Consider the following 12232-nt stretch of genomic DNA (forward strand, 5'->3'; position numbering starts at 1 on the left):
AGCACTTCTGTACATTGTTGTTGTTATGCTGTTGAATCGTGTCCAACCCATAACGATGCCATGGACACATCTCTCCCAGAACGCCCTGCTTCCACCTGCAATCATTCTGGGAGTGTATCCGTAGAGTTTTCTTGGTAAAAATATGGAGGTAATTTACCAATACCTCCTTCTGCACAGTAAATGAGTCTCTGACCTCAAATCTTTCCCGTACTGCTGCTGCCCAACACAGGGGAGTTTTGACTTGTAGCAGATTGCCTTCCACTCACTAGCCCCTGGCCAAGCTAGGAATGGAATGAGTATGCCTCTGCTTGACTCTTCCTCTTTTAGTTAAGACTGGTAGAGTACTGGAAACTCTCCAGGTGCGACCCTGAGAGGTTACTTATGTACATATGTTTTATTTATTTGTTTACATTAATGTTCATCTCCCCCTCTAGACTGTAAGCTCGTTTTGGGCAGGGAATGTATCTGTTCATTGTTATAGTGTATCTCCCAAGCACTTAGGCTGAAGAGGGCCTGGGAGGCTCCATGGACATCTTCTAGTGAAGGAGAACTCATGGCCTGAAAGGTCAGGAAGTCAAGTCTTCTGATTCTTTACCTACAGTCCTTCTTAGACACTCCAGAAAAGGTCAGTTAGAGGCACATCTGAACTGTATTTCTGTTGCCACAGCACAGTCATTGAGATTGTTAAATTCTCATTTGTCTTAGTGTCAGGAAGAAGCCTTGGTCCTTCGTATGACCAGCATGACTACCGTGCTCTACCGTGGCTTAGGGAACCAGGTGGCAGGGATGACAGTTAGGGAAGCAGCGTGGCCCAACGGATAGCGCCTGGGCCTGGGAGTCAGAAGGACTTGAGTTCTAGACTGTAAGCTCATTATGGGCAGGGAATCTGTCTGTTACATTGTTATATTGAACTCTTCCAAGTGCTTAGTACAGGAGGAAGTGCTCAAATACTATTGATTGCTTGATTTATCAATTAATCCCCACTCCACCACTTGTCTGCTGGGTGACCTTGGGCAACTCACGTCACTTCTCTGGCCTCAGTTCCCTCCTGTAAAATGGGAATTAAGACTCTGAGCTCCATGTGGGACAGGGACCGTGTCCAAACTGATGATCTTGTATCTACCCTGGCATTTAGTGTTGTGTCTGTCACATTTAGTTAGCACTTAACAAATACCATTTAAAAAAATACTGAGGCGGCTACTAGAGGCTTTGGTCCCTAGCCAGATCCCGGCTTCTGCCAACCTCACGCAATGCTTTTGACCCTTAGGCTTCATCAAGGGAGTGTGGATAGTATTTATAATTATGAGATTTATTAAGCACCTACTCTGTGCCTAAGCACTGGGCTAAGCGATAATAATACTTCATACTTCACACCGCTGCCCGGATCGTCTTTGTCCAGAAACGCTCTGGGCATGTTACTCCCCTCCTCAAAAATCTCCAGTGGCTACCAATCAATCTGTGCATCAGGCAGAAACTCCTCACCCTCAGCTTCAAGGCTCTCCATCACCTTGCCCCCTCCTACCTCACCTCCCTTCTCTCCTTCTACAGCTCAGCCTGCACCCTCCGCTCCTCTGCCGCTAATCTCCTCACCGTGCCTCATTCTTGCCTGTCCCGCCGTCGACCCCCGGCCCACGTCATCCCCCTGGCCTGGAATACCCTCCCTCCGCACATCTGCCAAACTAGCTCTCTTCCTCCCTTCAAAGCCCTACTGAGAGCTCACCTCCTCCAGGAGGCCTTCCCAGACTAAGTCCCCTCCTTCCTCTCCCCCTCGTCCCCCTCCCTCTCCCCATCCCCCAGCCCTACCTCCTTCCCCTCCCCACAGCACCTGTGTATATGTATATATGTTTGTACACATTTATTACTCTATTTTATTTGTACATATTCTATTTTATTTTGTCAATATGTTTTGTTTTGTTCTTTGTCTCCCCCTTCTAGACTGTGAGCCCACTGTTGGGTAGGGACCATCTCTCTATGTTGCCAACTTGTACTTCCCAAGCGCTTAGTACAGTGCTCTGCACAGAGTAAGCGCTCAATAAATACGATTGAATGAATAATAATAACAACAATAATAATAATAATTATGGCATTTTAGTGCTTACTATGTGCCGGGCACTGTACTAAGCGCTGGGATGAATACAAGCTTGTATTCATTTGTGTAGATTTATACATATTTATTATTCTATCAATGATATGTATATAGCTATAATTTTATTTATTCTGATGGTATTGACACCTGTCTACTTGTTTTGTTGTCTGTTTCCCCCATCTAGACTGTGAGTCCATTGTTGGGTACGGACCATCTCTAAATGTTGCCGATTTGTACTTCCCAAGTGCTTAGTACAGTGCTCTGCACACAGTAAGTGCTCAATAAATACGATTGAATGAATGAATACAAGCAAATTGGGTTGGATGCAGTCCCCATCTCACTAGGGGCTCACAGACTCAATCCCCATTTTACAGATGAGGGAACTGAGGTCCAGTGAAGTGACTTGCCCAAGATCACACAGCAGACAAGTGACGGAGCAGGGATTAGAACTCATGGCCTTCCGACTCCCAGGCCTGTGCTCTATCCACTACACCAGGATGCTTCCCCAATAGGATACACATGACAGAGACTGAATAGATGCAATCCCTGTCCCACATGGGATTCAAAGTCCAGCAGTTTGAGAACAGCAGGTATCTTAATCCCAGTTTTACAGATGAGAGCACTGCAGCCCAGAGCGGTTAAGTGACTCGACTGAGGTCACGTAGCAGATAGTTGGCAGAGCTGGGGCTAGAATTTGGGCCCCCGACCCCCCGTCCCCCACTCTTTCCACTAGGCTCGGCTGCCTCCCTTGTATCTTATGCCCATTTCACTGATGAGGAAACTGTTGCCCAGATTATGATGATGGTAATAATAGTGATGGTATTTGTTAAGCACTTACTATGTGCAAAGCACTGTTCTAAGTGCTGGGGAGATACAAAGTGATCAGGTTATCCAAAATGGGGCTCACAGTCTTAATCCCCATTTTACAGATGACGGAATTGAGGCCCAGGGAAGTTAAATGACTTGTCCAAAGTCACACAGCTGAAAAGCGGAGGAGCCGGGATTAGAGCCCACGACCTCTGGCTCCCAAGCCCGTGCTCTTTCCACTGAGCCACGCTGCTTCAGATAAGTTGTGATTTGCCCAAGGAAACCCAGCATGCCAAGGGCAGAGCTGGTATGAGAACCTGGGTGTCTTGGATCCCAGGCCAGGGCTCATTCTCCTAGGACATGTCACCTTCCTATTGGACTGTGGTAGCTTTTCCCCATCCCTGCCCTGTCCCTGAGCTGGCAGTGCTCCCTGCCTCTCTTCCTCATGCCCTGATGTCAGAAGGCAAGGAGTGTTCCCTGACAAGCTGGCATATAATAATAATAATAATAATAGTATTTGTTAAGCCCTTACTATGTGCCAAGAGTTGTTCTGAGAGCTGGAGTAGATACAAGGTAATCAGGTTGTCACATGTGGGGCTCAGTCTTAATCCCCATTTTACAGATGTGGTAACTGAGGCCCAGAGAATAATGATAATGATGGCATTTGTTAAGCGCTTCCTATGTGCAAAGCACTGTTCTAAGCGCTGGGGAGGATACAAAGTGATTAGGTTGTCCCACGTGGGGCTCACAGCCTTAATCCCCATTTTACAGATGAGGTAACTGAGGCACAGAGAAGTTAAGTGACTTGCCCAAAGTCACACAGCTGACAATTCACGGAGCCGGGATTTGAACCCACAACCTCTGACTCCCAAGCCCGTGCTCTTTCCACTGAGCCACGCTGCTTCAGATAGGTTGTGATTTGCCCAGGGAAACCCAGCATGCCAAGGGCAGAGCTGGGATGAGAACCTGGGTGTCCTGGATCCCAGGCCAGGGCTCATTCTCTTAGGACATGTCACTTCCCTGTTATACTGCGGTAGCTTTTCCGTCCCTGTTCCGGAGCCGTCACCAAAACCTGCCGGTGTCAGCTCCGCAACATTGCCAAGATCCGCCCTTTCCTCTCCATCCATACCGCTACCCTGCTCATTCAAGCTCTCATCCTATCCCGTCTGGACTACTGCATCAGCCTTCTTTCTGATCTCCCATCCTCGTGTCTCTCTCCACTTCAATCCGTACTTCATGCTGCTGCCCGGATTATCTTTGTCCAGAAACGCTCTGGGCATATTACTCCCCTCCTGAAAAATCTCCAGTGGCAACCAATCAATCTGCGCATCAGGCAGAAACTCCTCACCCTGGGCTTCAAGGCTCTCCATAACCTCGCCCCCTCCTACCTCACCTCCCATCTCTCCTTCTACAGCCCACCCTGCACCCTCCGCTCCTCCGCCGTCAATCTCCTCACCGTACCTAGTTCTCGCCTGTCCCGCCATCGACCCCCGGCCCACGTCATCCCCCGGGCCTGGAATGCCCTCCCTCTGCTCATCCGCCAAGCTAGCTCTCTTCCTCCCTTCAAGGCCCTGCTGAGAGCTCACCTCCTCCAGGAAGCCTTCCCAGACTGAGCCCCTTCCTTCCTCTCCCCCTCGTCCCCCTCTCCATCCCCCCATCTTACCTCCTTCCCTTCCCCACAGCACCTGTATATATGTATATATGTTTGTACATATTTATTACTCTATTTATTTTACTTGTACATATCTATTCTATTTATTTTATTTTGTTAGTATGTTTGGTTTTGTTCTCTGTCTCCCCCTTTCAGACTGTGAGCCCACTGTTGGGTAGGGACTGTCTCTATATGTTGCCAATTTGTACTTCCCAAGCGCTTAGTACAGTGCTCTGCACATAGTAAGCGCTCAATAAATATGATTGATGATGATGATGGCAGTGCTCCCTGCCTCTCTTCTTGCCTTCTGACATCAGGGCATGAGGGAGTGTTCCCTGACAAGCTGGCATATAATAATAATAATATAATAGTATTTGTTAAGCATTTACTATGTGCCAAGGGTTGTTCTAAGAGCTGGTGTACATACAAGGTAATCAGGTTGTCCCACGTGGGGCTCACAGTCTTAATCCCCATTTTACAGATGAGGTAATTGAGGCCCAGAGAAGTTAAGTGGCTTGTCCAGAGTCACACAGCTGACAACTAGCAGAGCCAGGATTAAAACCCACGACCTCTGGCTCCCAAACCTGGGCTCTGGCCACTAAGCCATGATTTGATAGCCCCAGGCTGAGGGCTGGAGGAGGGAGCACAGACCTGGAAGTCAGAAGAACTGGGTTTTAACCCCAGTTTCTCCACATACCTGCTGTGGGACCATGGAAGTCACTTCATTTCTGCGCCTCAGTTCCCTCATCTGGAAAATGGGGATTCACTACCTGTTCCCCCGCTCTTCTACCTAGACTGTGGGGCCTGAGGATCTAGTATCTACTCCCTGGACTTAGTACAGTGCTTAGCACATAGTAAGTGCTTAACAACTACCACAGTTATCATTATTGTTATTGAAGATGGTCATTCTGTTGCTTATGTGATCCCCACTCCTACCCCAGATGGTGTCAAGGCTAGAGTTCAACCCCAATCAATCAACCAATCCTTTTTTGTTGAGTGCTTAGTAGGGGATTAGAAGTAGCAGCCCCATTCCCTACTCACAGTGAGCTTATTGTCTAGAATCTACAGTCTACACCCTAGAACCAATCTCTCCCCAGCGTGACCTTGGGAGGGAGGGAGTAGTTTAAGGAATAGACCAGTTGGGAGAGGCAAGAATTTGTACCCTATAACCAGCAGCCTCTTCCACAATTATTCCTCCCTTTGGACCTTGGATGTGCCAGCCGACAGGGCTGCCCAGCTCAGTGTAAATACTCCTAGTTATGTCTCCATGCTGGAAAGAGAGAGTCTTTCTAGCTATAGCCACAAGATGTATGAAATATCACCTTTTCTATCCTATACCTGATCCTTCTGCCCCCAACCCCATAGCTAACTCAGGAATTACACCTTTGCTGAGGGAAGTGGATCCTGGATGAGTAAAGCTGACTGAATTTAGGACTATCCCCTCCTCTGTTTTCTGCTTACTCACTTCTGCTATTCCACTGGGATTCAGGAAGTCCCCTTGGCTTTTCCAGACCATGTGTTTCCTGTGTCTGGGCTCAAATCCAATGACAGAATTAGGGTTGTTCTTCCAATGACTCCCAAGCCTTACCTCCTTCCCCTCCCCACAGCACCTGTATATATGTATATATGTTTGTATGCATTCATTACTCTATTTATTTTATTTGTACATATTTATTCTATTTTATTTTGTTAATATGTTTGGTTTTGTTCCCTGTCTCCCCCTTCTGGACTGTGAGCCCACTGTTGGGTAGGGACCGTCTCTATATGTTGCCAACTTGTACTTACCAAGTGCTTAATACAGTGCTCTGCACACAGTAAGTGCTCAATAAATATGAATGAATGAATGAATTGACGTGACTGGACTCAGCGCACCTGATGTTTCCTTACCGTGGGGTTCTGCTAGAGCCCCACTGCCGTGTTCCAGGGGAGCTGGGTATGTAAGGCAGATATTTAAGTCAAGAATAGAGAGAATTCAACTAGCTAGCTAGATGGCATTCATCTAGATCAATCTATCTCTTTCCTTCTTTTCCTTCTCTCCTCCTTTTCTCACTCTGCCTCCCTGTGTCTCTCTCTCCCCCTCTCCCTCTCTCCTTCTCTCCCCTTTTCACTCTTTTTTTCTCTTTTCCTCTCTCTCCCTTTCTGTCCCTACATCTCAGCCTTCCCCTCTCTCCCCTCCCTTTTTCTCTTTCTCCCACTTTTCTTATCTCCCTTTCTCTCCTTTTCTCTCTCCTCTCACTCTCCCTCCCTCTCTTTTTCTCTTTTCCTCTTGCTCTTCCTCTCTCCCTTTCTCTCCCCCTTTTCTCTCCCCCTTTCTCTCTCCAAATTCCACTCTTCATTCAACTTGCATCTAGCATAGATTTCAGAAAAGATAACCCAATTAAATGTTAACTGCTGAGTTGACACCAGTTTATTCCAAATCGTACCAGCAAATGGATCTTAATCTTCCATCCTCCTATTACAGGGAGGCTCTAGCTGATATCTGGAGGAATTTTCATCCAGATGTTATACAATATCCCGGAGTAAAACAAACTCTTTCCTGCCAGGTTGGACTGCTTTAACGATTTATCAGAACAGCTTGGATATGTTTTGTAAAAGTACCATAGCACCTAAATTGCTGTCTCAGTGTGATTTAGTGTTTTTAAATGCATTCCTATTTTTAATTCATCATAAAACTTCACCCTGACGTTTTAATAGGCAGCTTTTTATGACACTTATTTGCTTGAAAGTTTTCTCGTCAGCAGAGTTCCTTGATTGAGTTATAGGACCACGGCAGCTTTGAAATCTCTCCAATGAGGGCAGGGCACTTGTTTTAATGTCAGAATGCCGTAGGTGGGCTAGATCATTTAATAATAATGATGGGATTGATTAAGAACTTACTGTGTGCCAGTGAGAAGCTCTGACAGGCTCAATTCCTGATCTGGGGCTCAATCAATTGTATTTATTGAGCACTTACTGTGTGCAGAGCATTATACTAAGTGCTCAGAGAGTACAATAGAGTTGGTAGACTCAATCCCTGCCCACAAGGATCTTCTAGTCTACAGGGAAGAGAAGAACAAAGGCCGCAGCCTGGGTTGAAGTAGATCACTGAGGTAAAATAGGAGGGGGGAGAACTGATCTCCTAAGAGCTGATGTAAGGAATTTCTGCTTGATGTGGCGGTGGATGGAACTATTTTTGAGAAGTGAACATTTTATTCAGAAAAACGATCCAGACAGAAGAATAAAGTATATGGACTGGAGTAGGGGGAGAAATCATTGGTATTGCTTAACTTGTTCCATATATCATCATCAATCGTATTTATTGAGCGCTTACTATGTGCAGAGCACTGTACTAAGCACTTAGTATGAAGCAGAGAGCACAATAATAATAATGGTGGTGGTATTTAAGTGATTTCTTTGTGCTAAGGACTGTGCTGGATAGAGTTAATACAATAAGAATAGATTACAGTCCCTGTCCCACACAGAGCCCATAATGTAAGCGGGAGAGAGAACAGGTATTTAAGTCCCATTTTACAGGTGAGGAAACTGAGGCCCAGATAAGTTAAGAAACTTGCCCAAGGTCATGCATCCGACAGGTGGCAGATCTAGGATTTGAACCCAGGTCTCCTGATTCCCAGTTCTGAACTCGTTCAACTATTTTTTGTTGCCTAAGGAGGTGGGGAGGGTACTTGGGGAATTAAAAAAAAATGGAGATATTTTTAGTTCCTGTTAAGTGAGGTGCTATGAGTGCAGGTAGAGTGTATGTCTTGCTTCTGAAATTCTCTCCTGAGTGCCTAGTATAGGGCTTGGAACTCAGTAGGCACTCAATAGATACCACTGTCAGATAATAATACTTTTGGGAGAAGCTAAGTGACTTGCCCCAGGGGTACATGACAAGGGTGGGGACTGCCTAAACTATGTCTGATTGGATTATGGCAGTCCCTGGTGCCCCTATCTGATCTTCTGATCAACTCATTTGAAGAGTTGAATTTACAGCGAGGGTTATAAGACACCTTTCTGGATTGGTTACCTGATGCCTTTTCTGATTGCTTACTTCTGACAGGAGCTGCGTTTTTTAATTGGAAGATCTAAAACTTTATGGAAACCTGACTTAGAGACTGAGAGGAGGTTTCTGAAAAATCAAAATTGGTATCCAGGAGGGATTTGGCAAGGCTCAGTGGAAAGAGTCACTTTGGGAGTCAGAGGTCATGGATTCTAATCCCAGCTCCGCCACTTGTCAGCTGTGTAACTTTGGGCAAGTCACTTCTCTGTGCCTGTTACCTCATATAAAATGGGGATTAAGACTTTGAGCCCTACTTGGGACATCCTGATTACCTTGTATCTCGCCCAGCTCTTAGAACAGTGGTAAGTGCTTAACAAATACTATTATTATTATTATTATTTGGAGCTGGGGCTGCCCCTTCTCTGTGGGGGACTAAGAGGAGGTGGACGGGGGATAGAAGGGAGGGATAGAAGCCTGGCTCACCAGCACTGGGGGATTTCTTTTTCATTTATTTAAAAATGAATAAAATGCCTGCAGCTGCCTCCCCCTAGCCACTCATTACCACAGATGGGGAGCCCCAGAGCTGGGCGATTCATTTTTTTTCATTTAGGACAGTAGTAACAGCTGCTCTCCAATCAATCAATCAATCGTATTTATTGAGTGCTTACTGTGTGCAGAGCACTGTACTAAGTGCTTGGGAAGTACAAGTTGGCAACATATAGAGACGATCCCTACCCAACAGTGGGCTCACAGTCTAGAAGGGGGAGACACAGAACAAAACCAAACATATTAACAAAATAAAATAAAAGAATAGATATGTACAAGTAAAATGAATAGAGTAATAAATATGTACAAACATACATATATACAGGTGCTGTGGGGAAGGGAAGGAGGTAAAGCTGGGGGATGGAGAGGGGGAGGAGGGGGAGAGAAAGGAGGGGGCTCAGTTTGGGAAGGCCTCCTGGAGGAGGTGAGCTCTCTCAGTAGGGCCTTGAAGGGAGGAAGAGAGCTAGCTAGCTGGATGTGCGGAGGGAGGGCATTCCAGGCCAGGGGGAGGACGTGGGCTCCAGTTCCTTGCCAAAGGTCTCCAGTTCCCTCTCCTTCCCTCCAAGACAGTGAGAGCAGCAGGCAGTGGCAACAATAATAATAATAATGATGGTATTTTTAAGCACTTACTATGTGCAAAGCACTGTTCTAAGCGCTGGGGGGATACTTGGTGATCAGGTTGTCCCACGTGGGGCTCACAGTCTTAATCCCCATTTTATAGATGAAGGAACTGAGGCACAGAGAAGTTAAGTGACTTGCCCAAAGTCACACAGCTGACAACTGGCAGAGCTGGGATTTGAACCCATTACCTCTGACTGCAAAGCCCATGCTCTTTCCACTGAGTCATGCTGCTTCTCTAATGGAGGTAGGAACAGCAGGGAGACTCCTGGCTGTGGTGGCCCAGACTGGGGGTTCCCCTGAGCTGTGAGGGTCAGCTCCAGGTGCACCCACACATGCTTCGGTTTGGGAGGAAACCATGCATGCCCCTGCGGTCAACCTGTGTTCCTTCCTCTCCAGATCCACATAAATTCCCGCCACCCTCTTTCCCAGCTCCTTCCCCTTCACCAGGTGGGTGATGGATCATCCCAAAGAGGTTTAAGAGCGCCACCTGATATATCATCTTGAAGGATTTTGCCCAAGTAATGTGTTGTAGAGAAAAATGTGCAGCCCTGTCATGGTACCTCCCCGAGGTTACCCAGCAGTTAAATGGTAGAGCCGGCATTAGAGCCCATGTCTCCTGCTTCCCAGGCCTCTGCTCTTTCCATTAGGGCATGCTGCTTCCCAGAGAAAGGGCTTAGTAAACAGATTTAAGAATCAGAGCCTATGAATCAATCAAATGGTATTGATCGAAGCCCTACAGGGGGTAGAGCACTGTACCAAACACTTGGGAGAATGCAGTAAAGGGAAAAGTCACAATTCCTGCTCTCAAGGAGTTGGCAACCAAACAGGGGAACCAGACATTTAGGATGCTAAATGTGGCATCCTCCAGACCCATCCTTCTCCTAGCCACCACACCAAAATAAATCCCTAGCCTGGCCCCTGAGACCAGACTTTAATCAACCTCACTATAAGGAATAAAGAGCTCCTCCATTTGCATTTTGAATAAGGTCACTATCTCTGAGGGTTGAATCTATCAGTAGGGTTTGTTAAGCACCTGCTGTGTGCTAACTTTGCAAAGTACACTAGAATTACTAAACGTGGGGCTCACAGTCTTAATCCCCATTTTACAGATGAGGTAACTGAGGCACAGAGAAGTTAAGTGGCTTGCCCAAGGTCACACGACAGACAAGTGGCAGAGCCAGGATTAGAACCCAAGTTCTCTGACTCCCAAGCCTGTGCTCTTTCCACTAAGCCACGCTGCTTCTCTGATATGAAGTGAGGAGGAGAGAGGTTAGTTGGGGAATGTCTCCTGGAGGAGATGTGATTTCAGATGGGCTTTGAAGATGGAGGGGGCCATGGTCTGCCGGATGTGAAGGGGGAGTTATGAAGAGGTTGGTGGCAAGAATCAATCAATCAATCATAATCATTGATCATTTACTGTATGCAGAGCACTGTACTAAGCACTTTTTCATGGCATTTGGTAAGCATCTACTACGTGTCTAGCACTAGTCTAAGCGTTGGGATAGGTACAAGTTCAATTAGGTTGGATACGGTCCCTGTCCGCATGGGGCTCACAGTCTAAATAGGAAGGAGAATAGGCTTCCCTATTTTATAGCTGAGTAAACTGAGGCACAGGGAAGTGAAGTGACTTGCCAAAGGTCACAGAGCAAGCAATTGGAAGAGCCTGGATTAAAACCCAGGTCCTTCTGACTGCCAAGCGTGGGTTCTCTCCACTAATCCATGCTGCTTCTCCCACGCTTGGGACAGTATGGTATGACAGAGTTGAGAGACCTGATCGCTTTCCACAATGAGCTTACCATCTAGAGGAACGAGGCCTGGCGAGTAGATTAGCCTGAGGAGTGACCAGTGCTAACTGGGGTGTATCAGGAGAAGAGAGTGGATAAATGAAAGGGAGAGAGTGGATCAATCCTTAAAGCCAAAGGTCAGTAATTTCTGCTTGAAACAGAGAGTCACGTGAACGATTTTGGGGCCAGCCATGGAATGGCAAGACCAAGAAAGCTATAAAGCCAAGGTGATTCTAGGAAATTAAGACAATTGCCCACATTTTCGAAGGAGAAAAAAAAAATCATGTATTTGTTTTAACGATCTTATTTCAGTGGAAATTCAGCTTGGTCTGGGGCATTTTAATGTTTGTGCCACCCAATTCTGGTGCTTGTTCTATATATTCACATGTTCTACATATTTTTTTCTCTGAATTTGAGAACAGAGTCCCAAGAATCATGGAATAATTAATTCCATCTCCCCCACCCTCCACTAAACTCTAAAGTCCCTGATAACAGGGATAGGTGTTTGCTTATTTTTTATGGTATTTGTTAAGCGCTTACCGTGTGCCAAGCACTTTACTAAGTGCTGGAGTAGATAACTGAAAATCAGGCTGGACACAGTCCCTGGTCCCATCTGGGGCTCACAGTCTTAATACAGAGCTCACAGTTTTTTTTTCTAACTCTACTGTACTCTTCCCTCTCCTAGCACATACGTTTCCCAACATGAGCATGAAAAGCTTACGCGGACTTAACGATTTAATGGAGGAGCTGACCATCGA

The 12232-nt window shown here is 46.4% G+C and overlaps 1 non-coding gene across 1 annotated transcript; it reads right to left on the reverse strand.

Annotated features, from left to right (window-relative positions):
• Positions 1 to 239: 239 nt before the first annotated feature.
• On the reverse strand, positions 240 to 377 carry LOC119920200. The gene has a single exon (XR_005447959.1). It is a non-coding gene; the product is annotated as a small nucleolar RNA SNORA7 (small nucleolar RNA).
• Between the last annotated feature and the right edge of the window lie 11855 nt (positions 378 to 12232).

Source organism: Tachyglossus aculeatus, chromosome X1 (genome assembly GCF_015852505.1).
Source record: "Tachyglossus aculeatus isolate mTacAcu1 chromosome X1, mTacAcu1.pri, whole genome shotgun sequence".
Taxonomy (NCBI): domain Eukaryota; kingdom Metazoa; phylum Chordata; class Mammalia; order Monotremata; family Tachyglossidae; genus Tachyglossus; species Tachyglossus aculeatus.